Below are 25,552 nucleotides of genomic sequence, written 5' to 3' on the forward strand. Positions count from 1 at the left end.
GGTAGAATTAACTTCATGCTCTTCATTGATGAGGCTATTAATAACCTTGACCCCTGTGCAAGCCACACTTAGCTGTAACTGGCGTGCCCCCTCACACTGAAGCCACATGATCACTGAGTTTGAAAAACTACCATTGATGACGGCAACGACTGCAACCTCTGAAGCTATCAATCATTGCCTCTCACAATTTTCAGAGATTGTAAAAGGTAGTGGAACAAAACGTGGCTTAGGAGTCTGAGAAATGTGGGTGAAAATCCTCTTTCCATTGTATAGAACTGCTCAAACGTTGGCAAGTTGCATAATGTCTTTGGACCTCTGTCTTGAAATCTATAAAAATGGTTATAATACCACATACTTGTAAGGTCATTGTGCAATTTTAATGTGATACAATATGTTGACCTGTAGGGTAAACCATCCAGCTACAGTAGTTCACTTCTCAACTTGTTTCTCTTCCATCCTATTCCTAGTATCAAGTGGACTCAATGTACTAATGGAAACATCCAAACAAAGCTTTTAGCTAATTGGATTATATCTCAGACTTTTCCTCTAGTCTCGTATAGTCATCTCTGCAGAAGGGAGTATAATGTTCTAGCAAGAGCCCAAACATCTGGCTTTTTTTTTTTTTTTTTTGCGGTACGCGGGCCTCTCACTGTTGCGGCCTCTCCCATTGCGGAGCACAGGCTCCGGACGTGCAGGCTCAGCGGCCACGGCTCACGGGCCCATCCGCTCCGCGGCATGTGGGATCTTCCCGGACCGGGGCACGAACCCGTGTCCCCTGCATCGGCAGGCCACTAGGGAAGCCACAAACATCTGGCTTTTGATAGATATTTTCTGCTGCTCCTACTGCTACCACTTCCATATACAAAAGACCATAGCAAATGTGTAGTTGATACACCATGGTGGTCCCCGTGAGTACCTGTAGGAAAGTGAAATAGTCTTTGGATATTCTGGAGAAATTCATAGAAAAACATGAAGGACTGAATTCTAGGACTGAATGCTGGGTCATTCTGGCTATAAAATCCAGGAGGGATTGAATTTTCCTTTCTTTTCACAGGAGGAGAAAATAATATGAATGACTATATTGGGCCAATATCATTATATTACTTCTGCTCTCTGTAACTGCTAGTATTATAATCTTCACTCATCCACATCATCTTCATCAATGAGCATTTTTAACCTGACTACATGTATAAGACAACAAAGTACGTAATACAAATCAAAAAACAAATGCATATTTAAAAAGAATATTTTAACTGGCTATTGTTTTATTTCAAAAATGGCAAGTTCTTCCAAAATTGATATTTCTTTGTTAAAGTATGGCTGGATAACAGTTCTTGAATCACTGTTTCCAAATTTCCCATGGAAATAAGCATTAAATTAGAATCTGAAAACATTAGTCTATGATCTGCTAGATCCCAGAAAGACTTTTCTTTAACTGATACTTTATGTCTCTATATTGGCAGGTTCCTTTGAAAACTTGTAAGTCATGAAAACTCCCCAGAAAAATGTACATACACACACACACACACACACACACACAACCTGTGGGCCTCAGGTCTAAAATACCAAGATTGCAGGTGCCTGAACTAGGGACCAAAGGTCAAAAAGAGAATGTCAAGAAGGAAACAGAGTCAAAGTGCCCCCTCATACCTTGCACTGTCCTTCTGGAACTTGCTTAACTGGACAATGGCTGTAAAAATCATACCCACGTACTACAAGGGGAGTGGGATTTCACCCTTCTCATCCTCTACCTAGAATCATGAAATCTTAATATTCTCCTTCATGAAATTTGCTAATTTTCATGGTACAACTGTATGAGGACATAGCCATGAAAAACCAATATAGATGAATATTCATTAACATAAAAAGTTATTTACAAATGTTTAGTGAAATATTAGTTTGTAAAACTATACACACACACATTCATAGTGATTGAACTTAAGGGAAAAGTTTTAATATTGGGTATCTCTGATGAGTTTATGAGTCCTAGTTTTTCTAGTTTCTTCTATATTTTTTATCTTGTAAGAGCATTTTGTGTTATACCTATATAATTTTTAATTAATTTATTTTATTTTTGGCTGTGTTGGGTCTTCGTTGCTGTGCGGGCTTTCTCTAGTTGTAGCAAGCGGGGGCTACTCTTCGTTGCGGTGCCCGGGCTTCTCATTGCAGTGACTTCTCTTGTTGCGGAGCACGGGCTCTAGGCGCGCGGGCTTCAGTAGTTGTGGCACGTGGGCTCAGTAGTTGTGGCGCACGGGCTTAGTTGCTCCATGGCATGTGGGATCTTCCTGGATCAGGGCTCGAACCTGTGTCCTCTGCATTGGCAGGCAGATTCTTAACCACTGCGCCACCAGGGAAGTCCCTGTTATGCCTATATTGTTCACAAAAGCCAAAACTAATTTTTAATATTTTATAGGATCTGACTGAAATGCAATACCAAATTACAATCTTTATTTCAAACAGAAAGTAGCAAAAATGACATCAGAAACTCGAATTAACATTTTGTGGAATACATATCTTAAACCGATACAGAGCTCCATACTTAATAGTGAGTCACTGCAGGCATTTTAATTTAAATCAGGAAATAGATTTAGATGGCTGCTCCATTTCTAGCCAGCACAGTAAGACCTGAAACATCAAACAAACAGATCTACTAGAACAGGATGCAAATTAGCAATATCTGCGGATGACATGACAGGCCACCTTCCCCAAAGAAAAAAGTATTAACTCCACACTATTAAAACTAACAGTAACATTTAGAAAATACAGGAAGTGTAAAATTACAAATTATAACCACCCGTAAGCAACTCACAATCTAAAAGTAACTGTGGTTAAATTTATCTTTCTGTTTCATATCTTTACAAATGATTTGCTTATAAAATTAACAAACTGGTATCATATAGTATAGGATACACTCACATATGTATTCAGTTTTGTATTCTACATTTCCATGTCATTAAATACGTCTCAGAAATATAACCAAAGCAAATATTCCATTGATGTATTTGTCATATTGATATACCGTTTTGATATATTAATGTAATGAAAATGTAATTTTCTTCCGTTAGCGAGGCTTTAGATTTCTATCACTGTTCTGTAGATTTGTAATTTATGCATCTAGAGTCGTGAGTCTACCAAATGGTTATCACTAAAAGTTATTTTAAGTAGAATTTTGATTTTGTCATGCCTCTTTCCAGCTTTATGGCTTTGTAGGTATGTTCTCTATTTTATGTCTCTATATCTAATGAAAATATTGCTAAAAATGGGACAGAAAATGTTCTTATCAAAAATCCCACTGACGATGATAGCTCAATAAGGCAAGAAGAAAAAATATGAAAAACAGTGAACATTTATCATACAATAAAAAAACTGCTCGCACAGACAATATATTGAGTGAAAAATACTGTTTGTTTCCATTTACAAGTTAAAGGCAGACAAAAATATTCTATGGTGATAAAGGGTAAAAGAATGGTTTCATGGGGCTTCCCTGGTGGCGCAGTGGTTGAGAGTCCGCCTGCCGATGCAGGGGACACGGGTTCGTGCCCCGGTCCGGGAAGATCCCACATGCCGCGGAGCGGCTGGGCCCGTGAGCCATGGCCGCTGAGCCTGCGCGCCCGGAGCCTGTGCTCCGCAACGGGAGAGGCCACGACAGTGAGAGGCCCGCGTACCACAAAAAAACACAAAAAAACAAAAAGAATGGTTTCCTTTTAGAGTGTGGTAATACCCGGAAGGCAGCAAGAGGGAGAATTTTGGATTCTATATAAGGTTTTGTATTTTGTGAGTGATGGTTGGTTACATGGAGGTGTTTGCTTTAAGCAAAAAAAAAAAAAAAAAAAAAAAAGCAATAAAATAAAGTAAAAATGCACTAAGTTTTGTGAACTTTACTGTATGTTATAGTTGTAATGAAAAGTTAAAAAGCAAATATGTTGCATCTGGCATTTAGAACTGCACATTGGAAGAAGCAAATATACCTAGTATTACACAATGCAAATATAATACTTAAATTTAACTTTAAGCAATTGCATAAGCCATGACCATTAAAATATGTATACAGGTCATTGTAGTCTGTGTCACCCACCTTATGTCCTAGAATTTTTAACTAGCAATTAATAAACTAATAAATAAGTTTGCTAAATTACTTGTGGTGAGAAGGCAAGTAAGTCCAGGAGATTTGGGGTGAAACTTCCTGCTCGCCCTAGTACTTTGAAGGCTGCCAGGTGTCACAGTAGTAGGCATGGAAAGGTCAGTTATTAAAACAGGATTTAATTCATTCTACACCTTTAGTCCTTTAGTTTAATGTTCCTAAAGTTAAATCATAAACCTATGATTCCTATAAGACACTATGGAATATATCAGACAAAAGGTAAATAAGTCTGAATATTTCACTTGCTCTTAACTAATATCTATTCCTGTCCAATAATGACGTACCACGTATGTAGTTACCCTTAAGATCTCAAGGCTATGCTTCCTCCAAATTCCAATGAACACATATACTTATGTGCTTCTGGTATGTGGAAATCGAGACTCCTCTGCCATCATCAGTAAGTGTGTGAACCCACTTATTACTGGGGATGCAGATGAGTTTAGGCTAATAATTGGCCAAATGAGTTATTGTGGATGAGAGACTAGAGTTTGGGTAATGAATTCTCTCAAAGAGGGGGCTGGAATTTCTAGCTATCTACTACCAAGTCTCAAAAAGCTACCGCTAAGGAAACCAAACAGCAATGTCAAGTCCAAAGAGTGAACTTAGGGCCAAAATAATGAAAAACAGACAAAGGTCAGTTTGTTGAAAGCAAATAAAATTGGGATAAATGCAGATGGGAGGAAAGGAAAACGTTTAGTGTGACTGTCAAAGATGACTGTGTCACAATAATGGGTGTGTTTGCCTGGCTCTGAGGAATAAGACCAAAGCCAACAATGACATATGCACTTACCCACAGGCACAGAGGCAGTGAATGTAGAGGGGGGCCAGGAAAAGTTGGGAGACTAAAGGAAAAAGTCAAAAACACTGAAAGAGAATATTTGGACTTCGAGGAAGAGAAGCATTTGGTCAAATGGGCCAAACAGCCCGGTTTGGTCAGGGTTTCCCGATCTCATCAGCTTAGACAATTTAGACCGGATAATTCTTTGTTGTAGAGACTCTCCTAAGCACAGCAGGAAGTTTAGCAACATCCCTGGCCTCCACCTATTAGATGCCGGAAGTACTTCCCCTTCCCTCCAGGAACTCCCAAAATTGTCTCTAGAAATGTCCCTCAAGGGACAAAATCACACTCTGTTGAGAACCCCTGGGCTAAATGAAAAGTTAGTAGTAGAATTTGTTGTATCAGATGCTTACTTATTACATATAATTACACTTGAGTAAAATATGTAGAAAGTTTTATGTATTCCAGTTCATAAAGTACCTTTATATAAGTCTGTGCTTTGCAAAGATCAGAATTAAAGAATTCCTCAAAGTTTGTTTCAAATTTGGTAGACTTTTATTTGAGTTGGCCCTTCTTGACCGTTACATTTAAAATTCTGGTGATTGTAGAGAATGTCTATGTAAGCAGCCTCCCCTACACTGCTTAAGCCTGGCTTGGTCAGCTCCAGAAGTCACTCATTACCCACTGAGGTTGTACCAGATGATACAAGTGAGACCACCCGCCAAACTTGTGATGCAGGCAGTGGGCATCAGACTCCTTTATTCAACAGGTGATTATTCAGCAGTTACAATGTGAACTTGTATTAGATTCTGAGAAAACAATAGTTAAAAAAGAAAGGTGTGGACCCTACCCTCATGAACTTTAGTGTCTAAAGTACAAGTTCAAGTTCAGAGACAGGAGGAAAGCTTTTGTGATGCAGGACTCTTAGAAGGCTTCCTCCAAGACGCATAAGAAACAAGTTTCTCTGGTCTTGAGGGGATATTTGTAAGTAATTACATAGGTATAAGTTTCAGGCTATTGAAGAAATGACTATATTACAAGTGCCTCACATGGCCCCAGCTTACTTTCTGAGTCACTCAGGGAGGAAAGGAGAGGATGGCAAATTCCTGTAGATGTCGCCAATGATAGAAGAGGCTCTTATAGAGAATAGGCTACCAGTAGTTCTGAAGATCGTTTCTGCAGCTACGTACCTTAGAAACTTTTTTACAAATTTTGCATCTCTATCCATCCACCTACTTATAAGTGGAAAAGTAGTTCTACAGTACCAGTAAATATGTGAGATCATAATCTCAGACTTTGTACTTATTTTCTACTTAGTTATAAAACCCATTTCCTGATTGCAGACAACATACTGGATTTCTACTTTCTATCTGAATTTACTACTTCGGCTTTTCATTAGAGATTTATAGGCAACCAGTGGAAAAATAAAAAAAGGACAAATTGATGAGGTAGTACCAGTTTTGCAATTTTTGTTGCTTTTTTTTTATTTTTGCAGTGAGTAATCCCTCTAGAAAAATCCCCTTACTACCAAATCCAACTGGACTACGGTAGGACTTTATAGAAATGTCTGGCCTGCATGACCACGACAAAGGTTATGGTATCAAGCGATGAAAAATAAAATCCCCGTATCACCACCATGCATTACGTTAGTGTCACCTTCCTTTTGTTCTGAGCATGCCATCAATAGTAAGGATACCCTTGTGTAAAGGATTTGGGGGAAGAGGAACAGCAGCACGTGTTTGAACCCAACGTTCAGCACACTACTCTTTCTAGTAGAAGATACGCATACGTACATATTACGCATTTAGCGAATCCACCATGAAAGGAATCGTGTTTGCTAGCCACGAAGATTTGTTTACGTCAGCAACGGGAAATCCTAATTAAAGGGGCAAAGACAGAGAAATGGCTTAGAATTTCCAGTCACTGGGAGGAAATGTTTAATGAATATTTTATAATTTCGCATATCATTGAGCCACAGCACGAGTGTTTTTACATCTGAGAAATGCTTCACTGGTCTTGCGTTTTGGAAGTTTTGAGTATGAGGCATCGCTCACGGGTTTACCCCGAGCCTGAATTCATCCGAACGCAGCCTCTCCGCAGCATTGTTCCTGAAAAAGAACCTTCAGGATAGAGTTTCATCCACAAAAAGATCTTCACAGAAGGAGACGGGTCTAAATGACCCGTCTTCGATGAAGCACACCATAGGGACTCTGCTAGAATTACAAGCCCCCGGCTTTTAGTGGAGGCATATCGTGATGGTTTCCATTTCAAAGGGACTTGAATGGGAATCTCCTGATTTTCTACTTCATTCATTTATGCATGCATTCCTTCATTTACATCAATTAGTATGCACTTAACTTCCAGGGCCTCTGTTCCCGAATCTGTAAAGTGATAATGATAATAATATCATGATCACTAGGTCACTACAGAAATACTCACGTTAATATACAAGCAATGTTTAGAAGGATTCCCAGTACAGAATAATGATAGTAGTTATTGCCCTGATTAGAACATTGGACAGTATGAGATGCTTCACAAGGGCAGAGATCTCTGCTCCCTGTGAGTTCCATGAGGGGTGTGTCTGCTGTAAGGCGAGAACCTCAGCAAATATTTGTGAAATAAAAGATAAGTAGTTTGACATCTTTCTGCCGCGATGTATCTAGAAAGATGAGTCTAAAAGAAAACGTGAATACTCCTTTACATGCAAAGGTGAGCCCCCAAGAAAGGAAGGGAAATCCATCCGCTAAGGCCAGTAGTGGAAATCCATCCACTAAATCCATCCCCTAAAGCTGTTTATGTTCAGGAAGGCTTTGAAGCCACCACCTGTCCTGGAAGTGCCTTCCAATCCCAGAAGGACTGGAATTCAGTGTAATGAATGCATCTCTCTAGCCCTATGCCTAGTACAGAGGCTAAAACAGAATACATGTTCGAACATCACTTGCTGAATTATTGAGGGGTGGAACGAAGGGAGAGAGGGAAGAAGGAAATTAAATTCTTTTCCTTTTCCTGACCCATCCTAATTGGGTGATCAGTTTCCCAATGGGAGAGACTGGTTTTCATGGAGTTATGGGTGCTTTCTCTAACAGTGCTCTCTGAAATCATTTGTATGCATAAGGTAGTGGCTAGGCAAGAATAGCAATGTGCAACTACAGGGCACTTTTATAATTTTATGTGCCCCTGTAACAGTTAATGTGTTATAACGGGGAGAGGAAAGAAAAACAGAGTTTGAGATGCCCTGAAAGCTTGAGATCAAATCTTATACTGGCCTCTTACTAGCTACGTGATCTTGGGCATTTTACCTAACCTCTTTGCTTCTCAGTTTCTGTATCTGTAAAACCTGGGTAACATGCAGCATGCAGGCCTGATGTGAGAACTGAATGAATTTTCGTATAATATGTTTGAAACACTTTGAGACAGTACCTGGCAAGCAATCAATGCTCAAAACAATTTATTTCCTCCCTGAGGGGTTTGAATTCCAGACTTCACCCACATCAACCCACCGCCCTAAATATCTGAGTAACCAGAAGCTGCCACATTGCTCTCCAGCCCCAGTGTGTATACGAAGCAGCTGAGAACATTCAAGAGCCCAGAGCTCCGTCTGTCTCACCATCCTAGTGAATGAAAGCCTGAGTGAGTATAAGCCAGCAACTGGGCTTTTCTCCTTAGTCCACCTCATTCCGAACTAGAGCCCAAAGCAACTGCAGCATCCAGCTGGAATTTCTGTCGTTGAAAAGATTTCCCACTGTGCTGCCTGGGTGGGTTTCCCGAAGAAGGAGAAACAGGGACTTTTACAAGAGCCTCCTCCAAGGTCTGAATGACATGTTTTCGCTGGCTCTGGACTGGGGCCCTGTATTAACAGCAGAGACATTAGCAAAACACTGACCACAGCTTTTTATTTTCCTGTCTGTGGAATGCGGCTTAGTCCTCAGGACTGATGGTGAATTATTTCTCCTTACATAACTATTTCTTCTCTGAAGTCTATTTAGAGGGTAGTAAGAAAGGTAATGCTCTGTTTGTGGTCCCCAGGCTGGGGTGCCTAACAGACGAAGTCCCCCCAGTAGTTAAAATCAGCTGGGGAGTCCCAACTCTGCATGTACACTCAGTGGAAAAGGACAATATGGTTTTTGACACCAAGCTCTCATTCAGGCGCACACACACAGACACACACACACAGACACACACACACACACACACACACACACATGCCTGCACAAAGAGAGAGTGAGAGATGCTGAAAAGGAGGTTGCAGCATCAGTGACTTCTTCGAAATCTTTATCTTATTTTTTGCTGATCTGACATGTTGGTTTCCATAGCAACCTAGGGTGGCCTGGATAACACGTGAAGTTAATTTCAGAGAGGTCTGCAGAGCCAAGCAGAGCATTTTCGATGAAAGCAGCTTCTTGTCTCCCAGGAACTGCAGTCACTGAGCTCCAGGAAGTATTAGCACATGTGAACTTGGTAATAAAGATACTCTTCAGCCTGGAAGAAAGAAATGTCCTGCTCCTTTTAGTTTTGAGACTCCAAAATTAGCAATAGGAGAGAAAGATTTTACAAAATTCACGCTATCTGTGCTTAACTTGCAAGACAAAATTTCCCCAAAGAATTATTCTATCCTTTAAAGCAGAGTTCAGATTGCTTTTAGGGGCCATGATCAAAACGGAGGGCATGAAATTAGAAGAGGTGATACTGAAGGAAGGAGTGGACAAAGGTGATGAAAGTTGGCAGGAGTGTTATAGAAACTTAAATAGCGATTAGGGAATATACATTTACACACATGTATTTATTGGGTTTTTCCATAATTAGTCTGTAAACTCATACATCAGTACGATGTTGACTGAGCCTTCATGTAATTTATATTTTTCAAAAACAACGACCTAAATAGAAAATAATATTCTATGGTGAGGTGATGATAAAAATATGAGAATATGAAAATCATTTACCTGCTCTCCACGTGTTTGGGAACGGGGGGCGGGGGGGGCAGAATCTTCAGTGGAATATGGGGGAAGAGGAACTGGGGAATGTCACAGAACACTTCTGGAAGAAGATGAAGTCATCAGAGATCAGTCTTAAAGGACAGGCAGGTGTTAGCTCATTAGCAGGGGAAGCTGGAGTGGTGGGGAAGGGCGCGTCAGGAGGCTGCGTCGAAAAAGAATATATACATATACATATACATGTACATATACATATATACACACATCTGAATCACTTTGCCGAATACCTGAAATGCAATATTGTAAATCAACTATACTTCAATTAAAACAAGAACGTGAGGAAGACTTTGGAAGACAGTGTCCTTAAGGGACATGAAGTTGGAAAGAGGGATAAGGACCAAAATGTGAACTCTAGACTCAGGACCTTGTACTTTCTATCACAGGTGATGAGGGGCGGTTGAAAGTCTTATGCGTGGAAGGGACATGATCAAGTGAGCCTTTGAGACAGTCATCATGGTGGTCCCTCTAGAGAATGCACTGGACAGGCCTGGAGACAGCAGAGATGGTTAGGAGGCCACTAAACTGATTAGTCAAAATACTGGCAATCAGGACCAAGCCAGGAAGACCCTGGAAGACAACTGACATATTTAAAAAATGGTAAGTGAAATCAGCTCGCATAAGTAACTGATGGGAGGTGGTAGATTAGGAAGCAAAAGACACACACACACACACACACACACACACAGAGAGAGAGAGAGAGAGAGAGAGAGAGAGCGAGCTTTCAACAGATACTCTGAGGGAGTCTTGAACTGGGGCCTGTGTGGGCTGGGAGCAAACACAGGGCTATATGAAGTTAATTCTTTGACATTCTAAAGCTGATACTACCTTTCCATGTGGTTCTCATGTTCATATTGAACACTAAGAGTCTGAATTTGAATTAAAAATTATACTTATGGCCCATCTGAAAGGATAAACTGAGACTGGCCAGACCTTTTTCTATTTCTAATAAGAGTAACGATAAAGGACTTGGCTTATGGGACATTGAAACGTGATAAAGCTCCAACGAGATAGCATGGGGGTCACTCAGGAGAGACAGAGCAGTGAAACGCTATAGAAAGTCCAGAAGAGAACAAAGTATTTGGAAACACTTGGACATGTTGAAATGTTTGGTTTACTCATTAAATAATGGCAGAGCAACTGGTTACACTTTTGAAAAATAATGTAAAATCCCTAATTTAGGGCCAAGGTAAATATTTTCGTAATAATAAACTCAAGAGAAAATATATGTGCCTACTTACATAAGGGGGTGAAAAAGGCTTTACCAAAAAAGCACAACCATAAAGAGAAACATGAATAAGTTGGATTAAAAAAATCCCTTCTGTCTATCAAAAGATGTCATAAATAAAATTAAAAGGCCATGATCTGGGATAACATTTGCAGTGTATATGACAGCAGAGTTAACCTCTAATATTTAAAGAACTAATAAAATGATATAAAAAGGAAAAGAAACCTAGAAAAAATTGGCAAAGAATGTGAACAGGAAAAACATAAAAGAGTTATAAATATTATCTATCTATCCATCTATCTATCCATCATCTATCTATAATGTTCAATCTCACAAGAAAGATTTGCAGTGTTGGCGGGAATGTTGATTGGTACAGACTTTCTAGGAAGCAATTAGATACCATGTATCAAAATCATACACTTTGACTCACACATTTCATCTCCAGGCACCTATCTGATAAAAGAATGTCTATTGTAGTGTTGTTCATAAATTCAAAAGTAGAAAAGAAACCAAAGTTTTTAATAATTGGAACTCTTTATTTAATTTATGCTACATTTATACAATACAGTGGGATACTGTGGCCATAAATGATAAAAAAGCACAAGGGTATTTCAGGAAATGCAAATTTTTTCTCTTTCCAGAACACTAATATGTCAGCTGCATGAATGCAGGGTCTCTGCTTGGTTCACTGTCCCAGTTCTAGAGCCTAAAATCTAGCACTTAGTGGACCCACAATAAATATATGTAGAAAGCATGATAGTTAGATGCAGTGGGCAGGGTTCTAAGATGACCCATGACTTTTGTCCCTGGTGGCTTTTCCATGGTATGTTACATTATACAGCAAAAGGAATTTTGCAGTGGAACTAAGGTTACTAATCAGTTGAACTTAGCATAAGGAAGATCAGCCAGGTGGGCCTAACTTAATGACAAGGGTTCTTTACAACGGAGGGATTTCTCCAGAAAGTTGCAGAAGAGGAAGTCAGGGAGCTGAGAGGAATTGGCTGTGGGCTAGACTGTCCATTGCTGAGACGGAGGGGCCACTACCGAGGACCCGAGCAGCCTCTAGGTATGGAGAGTGGTCTCTGGCCAGCATCCAGCAAGAAAAAGGGGCTCTCGGTCCTACAACTGCAAAGAACTGAGTTCCGCCAACAACCTGAATGAGCTTGGAAGCAGATTCTCCCACAGAGACTCTAGCCCCAAGCCCAGCCCAGAGCCCAGCCCCACAGATACCTTGACTTTGGCCCCGTGAGACCCTAAACAGGGAACCCATCAAGCCTTCCTGGACTTCTGACTTGTAAAACAATGAGATAAATGGTTAGGGCACTAAATTTGTGATAATTTGGTAGGTAGCAATAAAAATTTAATAAATTAGATAAAATAAGCAGGTTACAATACAGGACTTACACTAAGATTCCCCTTTATGTTTATATATACACATATTTGTGAGTTGGCAAAAGAAACCCAGCTGAAGTATATGCACAATTATGTTAACAGCGGTGTGTTTTGTTTTGCTTTGTTTTGGTTGGAGAATTCAACTACGTTGAATAGAACTTAACCACTAGACATCTGGAAGGTTTGATAACCCATTATTTTCATGGGTTCATGGAAGAAGTGTGGTCATTCTCTAAGTCCTTGTCAAATGTCACCTCATCATTGGAATTAATCATTACCTGCTATTTGGACACAGAACAGTGTAGTTCTGACTTTGAGATATGAACAATCAGTTTCCAAAAGCTAACTTTACCACTTATGAGCTTTCTTAAACTTGGATGATTTAAATAACCTTTTATTTTTTTTATTGGAGTAAAATTACTTTATAATGTTGTGTTAGTTTCTGCTGTACAATGAAGTGAATCAGCTCTATGTGTACATATACCCCCTCCCTCTGGGACCTCCCTCCCCCCCTTCCACCACTCCACCCCCATCTAGGTCATCTCAGAGCAGTGAGCTGAGCTCCCATAGCTTTAATTTCCTCAAATCTGAAATGTGAATAATAGTCACCAGGTAAGGTCATTGTGAAAATACAGCGTAATAATAAATGCAGAGCAGATTGTACAGTTATTACTGAGTACCTGGTACACTGCATAGTAAGTGCTCACTGAGTTATAGTTCTTACATTTATCAGCAGTGAGCTGCTATAATAGCTTCTTTTTGGTCTTTCCCACGGTTCTTCTGTAAGTATGTCCTAATATTCTCAAGTGCCTAGCACAATGCCTGGCACCTACCAGATGCTTAGAAACTTCTGGTTCAATTAATGTGTGCAAGAGTAAAATGTTTAAAATTGAATGTTTGGCTCATGAGGCAATGCAGACTGCAGTAACACGAGATGACCACAAGATGTCACTATAAATAGGAAAGCGCTGCATTTCAGGAATATTCTGGATTGTCTGCCCCTTCCCTCTTCTAGGACTCCAGGGAAAAGACACAACTGCAATACTGTGAAGGCAGAAAGCAAACTGCCAAGAATTTGCACACCTCCCTCCTATTCCACTGTGTGGATCAATGCCTTAAAAACACAACTCCTGATTTACAGAGGAAAATATTTCTGCTGAGCTGGTAGACCTAAATAAAGATTCACGAGACCTCATTTGGGGACAATTTTATTTGTGCAGCCTTTTTCCTATCCTTGCCTTAAATCTGCATCTCTGGGCCTGGGTAGAGGCAACCTGGTTAAGAAGAGAATGCAGAGTCTAATTCTGCTTTTACCGTTCGTATGTCTATGCAAGTTTCTCAGCCTTTCTGAACTGCATTTTGTCGTGTGAAAGAAAGAGGAAAACAGATATAGAATTTACAGACGTGCTGTTACAACCATAGAGATTTCAGCAGAACAGCATTCTCTAAAGACTAGTTTCCAGAGTATCCTGGAATCAAAAAGAAGAATCTTCTTTGCAGTTCTGGAAGGATTTGGGCATTGAGCCCATAGCTACTTGGCCTGGAGCATTCTATCTCCAATAGATCAGCAAATTCTCTGAATAAGGCTTACTTGGACGTAGCCCCCAGCAGTAACTTTCCCTTTCAAAAAACACACTCTGTTGAGTACAAAAAAATTACTCCTCACCAGACTCTAAAAAAGGGTAAGAATGTCATTGTCTCTCTGGCTTCCTGTGGTCTCCATAAAATCTCCAAGCAGAGTATTCTGGGCTCATAAAAATGTCCACAGCCCGTTTCTCATCTGCTTTAATGACGTTTCCTAATGGCTGGCATTGACATTGGCATCTTTTCTCTGGGGAAAGTGTTGTGAGACTGGCTTTCCCCTTCCCCAAAATAGCTGGTGGAACAGCCCAGGAGGTGAAATACAGAGCGACGATTTTTCTCTTCCCACGAAGAATTATATCCTCCAAGATATGGGAACTCTGCCTTATTTCCTGTAGCAACAGGCTGAGAGGTCCCATTGCCACCAAGAAGCAGTCACATCCCCATTCAAGGAGCCCAGCGCTGTGTTGTTTCAGGAGCTTTGGGGAGGAAATAAAGTAATCAATAATGAAAAAATGATAGTATCGATTATCTGTGAAAGAGGTTTTATGAGGTACATTTTGTAAACAAGGAAATCTTATTTAGAAAAGAAGCACATTATTTTGTCCAAAATATGTGATCACATTACTTGATCAGGTCACTTCAAGGAAGCTAAGAGGAAAACCAGCCATGGGCAGAAACAGCTCTCCAATATTGTTCTCCGGGGGCTCACATTAGAGAGGGAGTAAAAAATGCATAAACAGCCAGTTGTAAAAGAAGAAAAATGATGAGTACACAATGGGAAAGAAGCAAAAACACAGCGCTCCACGCGCAGGGCAGAGTGAAGTACTCATTCCGTGTCTCCTCTGGCCAGCGGAACTTTCTCTTCTGAGTCACCGTTTGCTAAAGAACCCATGGCTGCTCCCTTTTGGTGTCACGTTTGGTTTTACATAACAGAAGTGTTTCTTCTGTTGGCTTTGATTTGTGTTTGTACTTGAATGGTTGGAGAAGTCATTCTAGGACATCGTAAAGAGCTGAGTTTAGGGGCTTCCCTGGTGGCACAGTGGTTGAGAGTCCACCTGACGATGCAGGGGACGTGGGTTCGTGCCCCGGTCCGGGAAGATCCCACATGCCACGGAGCGGCTGGGCCCGTGAGCCATGGCCGCTGAGCCTGCGCGTCCGGAGCCTGTGCTCCGCAACGGGAGAGGCCGCAACAGTGAGAGGCCCGCGTACCGCAAAAAAAAAAAAAAAAAAGACCCGAGTTTAAATCCTGGCTCCTCCCCTTAGACCTTCAGTTTCCTAACCCCTAAAAATAAATAAAACAATACATCATTGGGGTTTTTTTGCTGCTGTCCGTCGAGGGGGATTAACGAGAAAAGATCGTTGTGGCTTCCATTACATGCGGCTAACGTAGAGTAGAAACCCCATGCGCGTGTGCGGTGTCACTTTCTTGCCCCTCCCCATGCCCGTGACTCTAGCCATGCACGTGTGTTGTTATCTAAATAATGCTGCTAGTAATAAAAGCAAACACTACTATTCACCCTCTTCTGGGTGACGGCTACGTCGTTCTTCTTCCTTTGCAATCATAGCTGTTGATTTTACCGCCGCCGCCTTCTCTATGGGGAACGATGCCTATTCATATTTTCTGTCCTTGCGTTCTCTCCTCCCGTCCCCCAGGAAATGGCTTTCAGCAGCCAGGGTAGGAAGTGGATGTGAAGAAGCTTACCCTACAGGTGGAGAGACGAGGAACTCACTATTCTCCAGTATCTTTTCTGTTTCCAGATTTTTTTTTTTTTCAAATTCTCTTCCTCTCCCACCCCTCCCCCCAAATTATGTTGCATCTGGGTGTCTAAATCCTGTTCACAGCTGTGCCAATGCCTTCTCCACTCTTACCATCTGCCTGTTTGTTTTTCTTGGTTTTAGTTTGCAGTCTGCTATTTTGTATAAGCAAAATTATCCTTTCATGTCTTACCCGTTTCAGCGTTTCTTCTGGTTATTGTAAACTGCAGCATCTGTGGTGCTTATCTCCTAATTGTATTTCCAGCCTCCAAATAGGAAGGGCAGCCAGGCATATGGAACAGCAATACGGAGCCTTCTGCATCTCTGACCTCCGTGTAAGACTCCTCACAGAATCTACAAAACTTTCGAGGGTGTTTCGTTGAACCCAGCTTGCTAAGGTAATGCACAAACGTCTGCTGCATAGACGATGGTAATACAGATTTCAACAAAGCTCTTAGGCACGTTTTTCTCAGAAATGAGTCATCACGACTCTAAAAGTATGACTCTATAAGTATATATATATATATATATCTTTCTTCAGTTTTCTGGTTCTAGTGATATTCAAATTATTACTTATTTTTAGACTAATTTGGACAGTTGAATTAAGTAAGAACAAAGATGACAGGAATGAGACTCGAGAGACCTGAATTTAAGACACAATATGGATGCGAACAAGCTGGATGTTTTGGAGAAAGTCCCTCAAACTCTCTTGACCTTATTTTCCAAATCAGTTAAATTAGCAGCTGGACTAGATGCTCCATGAGATAAACGAATAAGATTGATTCAATCAAGTGTTCACTGTACACTAATGTATTAGGAGTTAGGGAAACTAAGATGAACTGAATGTAGTCCTTGTTCCAAAAGGAGCTCACAGTCTAATAATGGGGAAATCAAATAAGTATACAGATGGTCTGAGTACAGTAAGTGCTAGCATAAAAGCATGAATCCGTCTCTGCCTTGTTTGTAAGATGATCGATTCCAGGGGCCATTCTCTGTAAAGGACAAAATAGCAAGTATTTTAGGCTTTGCAACCCATACAATCTCCATTGCATCTACCCTACTCTGCCATTATAGTGTGAAAGCAGCCATAGATACACAACTAAAGAGCATGGCTGTGTTCTAAGAAAACTTTGTTTATAAAAGCAGGTGGTGGGTTGAACTTGACCGACAAGCTGCAACTTGCTGACAGCCGATCTAGTCACAAACAATCTCATTGAAGGTTTTTTTTTTTCTATTTCCTATAATATTTTATTTATTTTTATACAGCATGTTCTTATTAGTTATCTGCTTTATACATGTTAGTGTATATATGTCAATCCCAATCTCCCAGTTCATCCCACCACCACCACCACCGCCACTGAAGTTAATCTTCAGTGGCTTCCCCATTCTCCTATGAGAAAGCCAAAACCTCTGACATGGCCTCAAGATACTATAAGATGCAGTCCCTGCTTTCCTCCCCCACCAGGACCATCGTGAGTTTCCCTCTTCCTCATTTTCCATATTCCAACACTGTGGAGCCTCACAGAGTTTCCCTTCAACATGGCATATTCCTTCCTGCCTTGCTCCTTGCTCCTCATACCCTGCCTTTTTCTCCATACCTCCATCTCACCATCTTGTTAATGTCCATCATCCTTCAGAGAGCAACTTATACATCACCTCCTCATGAAAGCCTTCCTGGATTCCCCAAACTCGGTCCATTCCTATGCATCTATACTCTCCCTTATATGCCTTATATGCTCCTTACATGCCTCTTTCATAGCCCCTATAGCAATTGTAAGTCTTTATTTAATTTTGTAATCAAATATTTAATTCTTTAAAGTGTCCCTCCCTATAAAGTGTCAGTTCCATGAGAAGAGCACCCATATATGTCTCGCTTTTTTTACAGCTGTATTTTAGCATCTACAACACAGCCTGTAACAGAATACACCCCCAAGAACTATTGTTGGTTGGATGAATGAATGAAATAATGCCATAGAAGGGACATGAAGTTATTAACTATTGCAGCCTGAGATCAAAGGTGACAGGTGGCTGGAAATGCTTCATAGGGTGGGTGACAATCAGAGGTAGGATTTGAAAGACACATGAGGGACAAGAGGATTGTGTGAGCTATTCCAATATAAAAGATAATGATTTCGTTCATTTATACTACTCTTCTCCTTCACCAAGTCTCCAAATGTTTGATATTCTATTCTTCTTCTTTTTTATTCTATTGGTTACTTTTAACATTAGATAGCGTATTTAAACATGTCTTTCTTATTCCATCAGTGCTGGTCAATATCTAATAGCTATTACCAAATTGTAAATTAAGGATACTAGTGTCCTTATACAGTTGTATACCCCACTATGAATTCCTTTGTGACAGCTATACTTTTACATAATCAATCGCAATATTTTGTATATATTGTCAGAGCACCACAAGCAAAATTTCTGTTCCTTGTATAAGGTTAATTCTACTTATTTACATTTACATAATTATATTACTCTACTTTTATATTTATTTTTTAAAACTATATAAATAGTGTTCATAGCTAAGCCTAGGTGGCTCTGATGCCAAGATTTATGGAATTCTCAAAGGGGAATATTCCTACTCAGTAAGATTACATGTTCTCTCTTTCCTTAATTTACCTCACTTATTAACATGCAGCAACATGGTTCATTTCATATCCGTACCAGGTCTTTCTTATTTATTCCCTATCTTCCCTCCCAGAGAGGCACATACCCAGAATTCCTACTTGCCTTTTTTTCTTTCTGTATTTATTTCCTTTTATGATATAATTATATGTCTAGAGTGGCCCAAACTCAATCATACTTTCTGTCCACTCAGTCCGTCCACCACGTTTTTTTTTCCCTGAGAACTTCCTCCTCTCTCTCCCTCCCTGGTCTGTCCGTTCAACCCTTTCTCTTTTTTCCCAGTTTGGTTTTTTGCTTTCAGGCTGCACACTGTCGCGTCGGCAGCCCTTCCCTTTATGCTCTGTTGGGGTGGATTCTGTTTCCTTTCCTGATTGCTTTCCTCAATTTACTGAAATAAATCTTCAGGTATATCCCTGAAAAGGAAGGCTTGAGATGTGAATGTTTGGCTACTTCCAAGACTGAGAGTGAAAATATCTTTACGTCTTATGCCCAATAGATAATGTGGCACATGGTATCATTAATGATGCCTTCTGCTGCAAGCGAAAGCTCATATCCACAATAGCCTAAGCAATAAAAATCCTTAATTATCTCAAATAACAGGAAACCTGGAGGTAGGTGGTACCAGGCTTGGTGCCGTGACTAAACAATGTTATCAATGACCCAAGTTCTTTCCATTATTCCACTTGGCCATTCGTAGTTTGTTGCCTTATTATCTCATGGTCACAAGATGGATGACACAGATCCAAGCATAATATCCTCAAATAACTGAGTTTGAGGCAGGAAGATGGGCCGCTGGAGCAAAGAGACCTTCCCGAATAGCTCTATCTTTTTATCAGGTAAACCGTCTTTCTTAGAAGCAATTCCTGGTTAGAATCGTATTATAATCCCACACTTTGAATAATCAATAACAAAGAGGAATAATTTTACCATGACTGATTTAGACTAATAATTCATCCTCCAGGGCTGTGGGATGGGCCTCCCTCCTTTGCTCAACAAATACCTTCACAAAACTGCAGACGTACCTACAGATAGGAAGAAAAAAATGGTTATCGAGTAGGAAACCACAGGCTTCCACCAACGCTAACTGTAGCATTCTCTGTTGAAAATATTTTCCCTCAGAACTATGAACACATTACTCCATCGTGTTCTAGCATCTTGTATTACCAATGAGACATCGGATACCTGTTCATTTTTATTCCTATGACATTTTCAGAATCTTTATTCTGGTGTTTGAAATTTCATGAGGGTGTGTCTGGTTATGACTTTTGTTCTTTCTTTTTTTTAATTTTTAACATGTACCCTTTGTCTTTGAGCCATTTTATGAGCAAAGTGATTTGTTCAAGGCTAGTTGCCACTTCAAGACTCTAATCGGTCGGTCTCCAGTTAGTGTTGAAATTCTTGCCCGTTTGACTCCCTTGTTCTCCACGATCCACTGTCAGCTCTGCTGCATCCTGGACCCTGCCACTCTCCGTCCAAAATCCTCTACAGAATTTTAATTGTGTTAAGTGCGTTTAATTTATGCTAATGAAGCCAAGGCCAGCATCCTGATCTTTGCTGTAAGCACTTCTCTGTTTGGATGACGCCCTAACTTTCCCTCCAACTCCCATCTATGTGCCGGGTGGACCCACTGATCAGGAGAGATTCAAGTGAACAACAACAATCATATGCTCTTTAAGCACAAGTACATTTCATTGATGGACAGCCCTTATGCCTTAGTTCATACTTTATTATCATTTTGAATCTTAGTTTTGTCAGTATAATAGTTATCTGTCTTTACTTTTAAATAAATCAGTAAAAGGCATCTGTACAAGGCAAGACTGTCTCTATAGTCTACTACTGCTGTTATTTTAGTCACCAAACTTCAGGGTTATTTGTTACACAGCAAAAGAAACTGAGACATTAGCTGAAAGGCTGAATAAAATATTTTATTTTATTTTATTTTTATTTTATTTTTTATTTATTTATTTATTTTTTTTTGGCGGTACACGGCCTCTCACTGCTGTGGCCTCTCCTGCTGCAGAGCACAGGCTCCGGACGTGCAGGCTCCGGACGCGCAGGCTCAGCGGCCATGGCTCACGGGCCCAGCCGCTCCGCGGCGTGTGGGATCTTCCCGGACCGGGGCACGAACCCGCGTCCCCTGCATCGGCAGGCGTACTCTCAACCACTCCGCCACCAGGGAAGCCCTGAATAAAATATTTTAAAAGGTGTTTCCCTTGACATACTACTCCCTGTTACCTTTTTTTAAACAACATAAGCAATAGAGTTAATTGCCTTTTCTTCTGTATTCTTCTGGCACCTTATTCTTCAAGATAATACTTAGCTGCATGGTCCTCTCTGTCTACAATTAGGAACTCCTTGAAGGTAAAATCTATGATACATTAAAGTCACCTTCCCAACGTATAGCAAAGAGTCTGACACACAGGGGCCACCTCACAGTTATTCAATGAATTTAGTACATATACATAATTTGAATCCAACATTACACTGAGAGCAAATGCAGGCTCAGTGTCTCTTGCCCTCTTACCGGAAACATCCAGTGTGGGCCACAAGAAGAGAATCAAAGTAAATGGCCCTCCCACATTTCCCATGTCCTTCAAGTCACACTGCCCTGAGTCAAGGTCTCAGGATGCTTTGGCAGTACCCATATGTCTTTCTTTAACAACCAGAAATTATGGGGCCTGGACAGGATGCAAACTGTTCTCAGTCAGCCTGGGAAACAGCTAAGAGAATGCCAGGCAAATGAAAATGATCTGTTTCATCATTCCTCCCTCGGCCTTTGGGAAGCAATGTCAGCTTTGATAAATGTCGAAAATATAAGGGGCACAGAAATCAAGTGAGCGGATGCCCATCTCACTTGTCTATTACCATTACTGAGGATAGCCCACCAAAGTTGCTTTATTCTGGGGGTCTTGAGCCTTCCAGAGCTCACAGGTCCCAACATGTCCTCAGGAGAAAAAGAGGTGAGATTTAGTGCCAGGCTGAGATGGGAAATCCACCTGCAGTGGTTCTGGCTGTGTGGTGTGTTGCCAAGACTCAAGGCAGGAAGAAGAGGTTGATATGAGAGACCTGTTAAGTTCTCCATCCTGATCAGAACCTACATGGAGAAGTACAAGTGCATACTCTGTGCCAGAACCTTGATAAGTAGTGAGGAAAAAACCCCAAACTCAATTCTTGACACTCCAGAAATATACATCCTAGACGGGGGAGGGGGGCGGTGAAGCACATGTGTGGGTAATTTTCTTTCAGTGTAAGGAAGCAAAGAGAAGCTAGTACCTAAGTTAGAACTGGGCGGGTAGTGGTTGAAAATAGTTTCATCAGCTTCGTTGGAGGACTTAATCCCTAAATCTTAAAGGATGGGTAGGAAATAAGGAGGTAAAGGGGAGGGGTTTATTAAATGTAAAGGAAATGACACACCCCGTGATGGAAGGGCAGTGTCAGTGCCGGCAAAGCACATTTGAAACATTACTAGGAGCCTCAACTGTTGGGTTATGGTGGGCACATAGGGACTAGAAGGAAAGTGGGTGGGAGTGGCAGAGGCTGTGCCCTGAGGACCTTGTGTGTTAGAGCGGGGTCGGGGGGCGGTTCTTATGGATTATTTAGACCAGGAATTTTCAGACTTTGATGTGTTATCAATCACCTGGGAATCTTTCAAATGCAGGATGTGATTCAGTGGGCCTGAGGTGGGACCCGAAAGTCCACAGGTTTTATACGCTCCCAGGTTCTGGGTCCTTGTCCAAGTGCACCAGAGATAGCCAGCATCACCGGGCACTGGCTTCAGATGCCAGTGTGCAGGCTCCACCCCAGAGCTGCTGAATCAGAGTCTGCATTTTTACAAGATCCCAGATCATTCTCATCACATTATATTTGAGAGGCGCTGATCACGAGTTTAAACTCAGCTTCATCTGGGAATAATCTGGAGAATTTTTTTAATACACAGCTGGGTCACCCCCATTAGGTTTCTGAATTAATCGGTCTGAGGTGGGACCCAGGCGCAGGCTTTTTAAAAAATCTCCAGTGGTGCTTCTAATGCACAGTCGTTACTGAGAACCACTGAGTCCAGTTGCAAAGAGAAAGCCCAGTGGGGGAAAGTAATTGGTCAAAGTCACACAGCACCAGGGCTAGAGGGGAGGTTGCAGGTGCTACTAAGGGCCCTTTAAAAATCTCACTGTGTTTTGTCCCCTCCCACTCACACCCCTTGGTGTCTATACTTCATCCCCAAACAGTGGATGCTACTCCAAAAACTCAAGTCGTCTTCCTCCAGTGAATGGTAACTAAATTGGATTTCCTTTCCTATCAGTTCAAACCAACTGAAAGATTGTCTAACCCCCAGAGCAGTGAAAAGAATTTCTCCTCTACTAGGCATTACGTTTAAGGATTCATTAAATAAAATAGACTTCCAACTACGTGTGAGGTGCTGTGTTAGAACTTGGACCACAGAAACAGGGGCTGTAAAGAATCTGAAATAATGTTTATGTTAAGTGAGCCGCGTTCCCGTGTGCACAAGTATAAGGTACATTTAGAGGAGGCTAAAGGGGCCGAGGACAAAATGAGGAGTTGGAGGAACGCATTCTCCAGTTTCTTTGCCAGACAGCACACACGTGCACGTCCCCCATGAAATGGTCTCTCCCCTAACCCTTGAAAAATTAAAAAGTACGATAATAGTCTAAACAAAGAAGTGGAACATTTATTTTTAAACCTGACAGTTTAAAAAAGTATTTTTAAGCTTTCATAAACTGTGAGGGAAAAATCTATTTTATTATTTTTTTAAATAAAAATCATAAAAATTTTGTATGTTTATGAAGACCGTGTTTTATGATTTCTTTTATTAATAGGTACTTAATACTGTAATTGTTTCTTTGTGTGACGGAACGATTATATAAAATGAATATATTTAAGATAACTACATACTCATTTCTTTCCTTTTTTCCTATGAAGTGTGTTTTCTTTAGAAGCCAAATTTGTACTTTGGAAAAGGCAGCCGAATAGCCAAAGTTGTAATTTTATGAAACCACAAAAGGCTCTTCTAAAGGGATCTGACTTGAATACACACTGCAAGGAAATTAATAGTCTCAGTTCAAACATCCACTTTAATCCATCTCCTACTGCCTCTTACAAGGAAGAGAATGCAGCCGTCCAGTCGGCTTAGGAGAAGGATGAGTGTTGAGCAACACGCTGTTGGCACAAGTCCACACAAGTTCTTTCTCGGGTATCTCAGCGGCCTTCGGGGAGCTGCCAGGGCAGCGATGTGTTGTGTGTCATTATCAATTTGCACTCTGATTTCCTAACAGTTCAAGAGGCCTTTGACAAAAGCCTCCGTTTAGATCTAATAATAACTCTGGATTTTTGCTAAATGTCTCGCAACCTGGGAACGGGCCCAATTGCTAAACATACTTCCACTGCGTGAGTTTCTTTGACTGAGCCCAGAGGGGACAGACAAGCAGACTAGAAAATGTGAATTGGAGAAACATTCTCACTTTTAAAAAAGAGTTATTTTCAAAAGAATGACTTCTGTTCATTTACGAAGTCCACCTGAAAATTACTGTAATTGTGGGTCACAACATTGCTGTCCAGCCCTAGTCTGGGATAATAGCAGCTAAAATTCCAAAGCCCCCAATGTCCTTCTACATCATATAATTATAAAATCTAATGCCCCCTTCTTAGTCACATGTCTAGTCCATTTCTAGTAAGTTACAATATCCACTTACGCCTCCCTACCTCTTCAGGGGCACATTCTCTATCTGGCTAGCCCTTTCCATAACAATGTTCTTCAATAATTTCTATCAGTATTTCTCCGTGGGAATACACAGAAATATCTTAACTCCCTCATACTCGAAAAATTACTGGATTTGTTAGTTTTTCCTAACCACCTCTCTCTCCTGACAAAGTTTCCTTTTCTTCAAGGCAACTCTCCAATGTCCCTTTGAGGATTTCTCACGTGGCATAAGAGTCTGGTAGGTTCTTAGGGCAAGTTGTGAGGGGGCAGAGTAAGGAGGTGAGTCAACAGAAAAGGGGGACAGTGTGTTGCCCAGGGAAGTGAGGGGATGACAGGGTTCAATTCCAAGATCAATAAATGTGGCGTGGCTTGGTTAGAATGGTCTTGGATACCTTGCCTTGTCTCAGGAACACTTCATTAAACTCCCAAATTATTAGTCCTTTGCATCCCAATCCCTGACCCAGTATCCAACTTACACAGATACATACATCTGCACTCATCTCTTCCAATTTCACTATTTGCATGTCCAGTGTGAGACATAAAGAAGACCAAGGAGGCAGCAGATTAAACTCAAGCTATCAAAGACAATCAAAAATTTCAAGCTGGGCTTCCCTGGTGGCGCAGTGGTTGAGAGTCCGCCTGCGGATGCAGGGGACACGGGTTCGTGCCCCGGTCCGGGAAAATCCCATGTGCCGCGGAGCGGCTGGGCCCGTGAGCCATGGCCACTGAGCCTGCGCGTCCGGAGCCCGTGCTCCGCAACAGGAGAGGCCACAACAGTGAGAGGCCCGCGTATCGCAAAAAAAAAAAAAAAAATTTCAAGCTACTACGCTGTTACTGTTACTTATTCTTGAAAAGGTACTAATGGAGGACAAGTTTGAAATAAATTGATTAAAATTTAGTTTATGGTCTCTTTAGAAATGTAATCGTTTCCAAATTATTTAATTGGTGACTTGTGCTGGATACACGATTGACAGTGTGGTGTCAGTGTATTGTAGAATCAGAGTTTTGGAAAATGAGTTTACAACTCATTGGACTAACCCAAAGAACTAGAATACCTTTAAAAATCTTTCCAAGAACTGGTCATCCAAGCTCTCTCTGGACACTTCCAGAAATACAACAGTCCTTACCCGGGTTTCCTAATCAGCTAATTATGTTAGCAGTGAGTCCAGAGCCATCTGAATTCTTTTTCACACCTAGTTCACATTCATTCCAGGAATGTTCTCCCTTTGGAACCAGTTCTATCCTCTGGAGGGTAAGGAAAGAAAAATCGATCCATATCCTCTTCTGTGTGACTGCTTCTAAGGAAAAGGTGGTGCAGAATTGTCACGTCAGTATTTTTCTA

This window comes from Aethalodelphis obliquidens, unplaced genomic scaffold, assembly GCF_003676395.1.
Source record: "Aethalodelphis obliquidens isolate GAN/ISIS:26980383/991018 unplaced genomic scaffold, ASM367639v1 scaffold12, whole genome shotgun sequence".
NCBI classification, from domain to species: domain Eukaryota; kingdom Metazoa; phylum Chordata; class Mammalia; order Artiodactyla; family Delphinidae; genus Aethalodelphis; species Aethalodelphis obliquidens.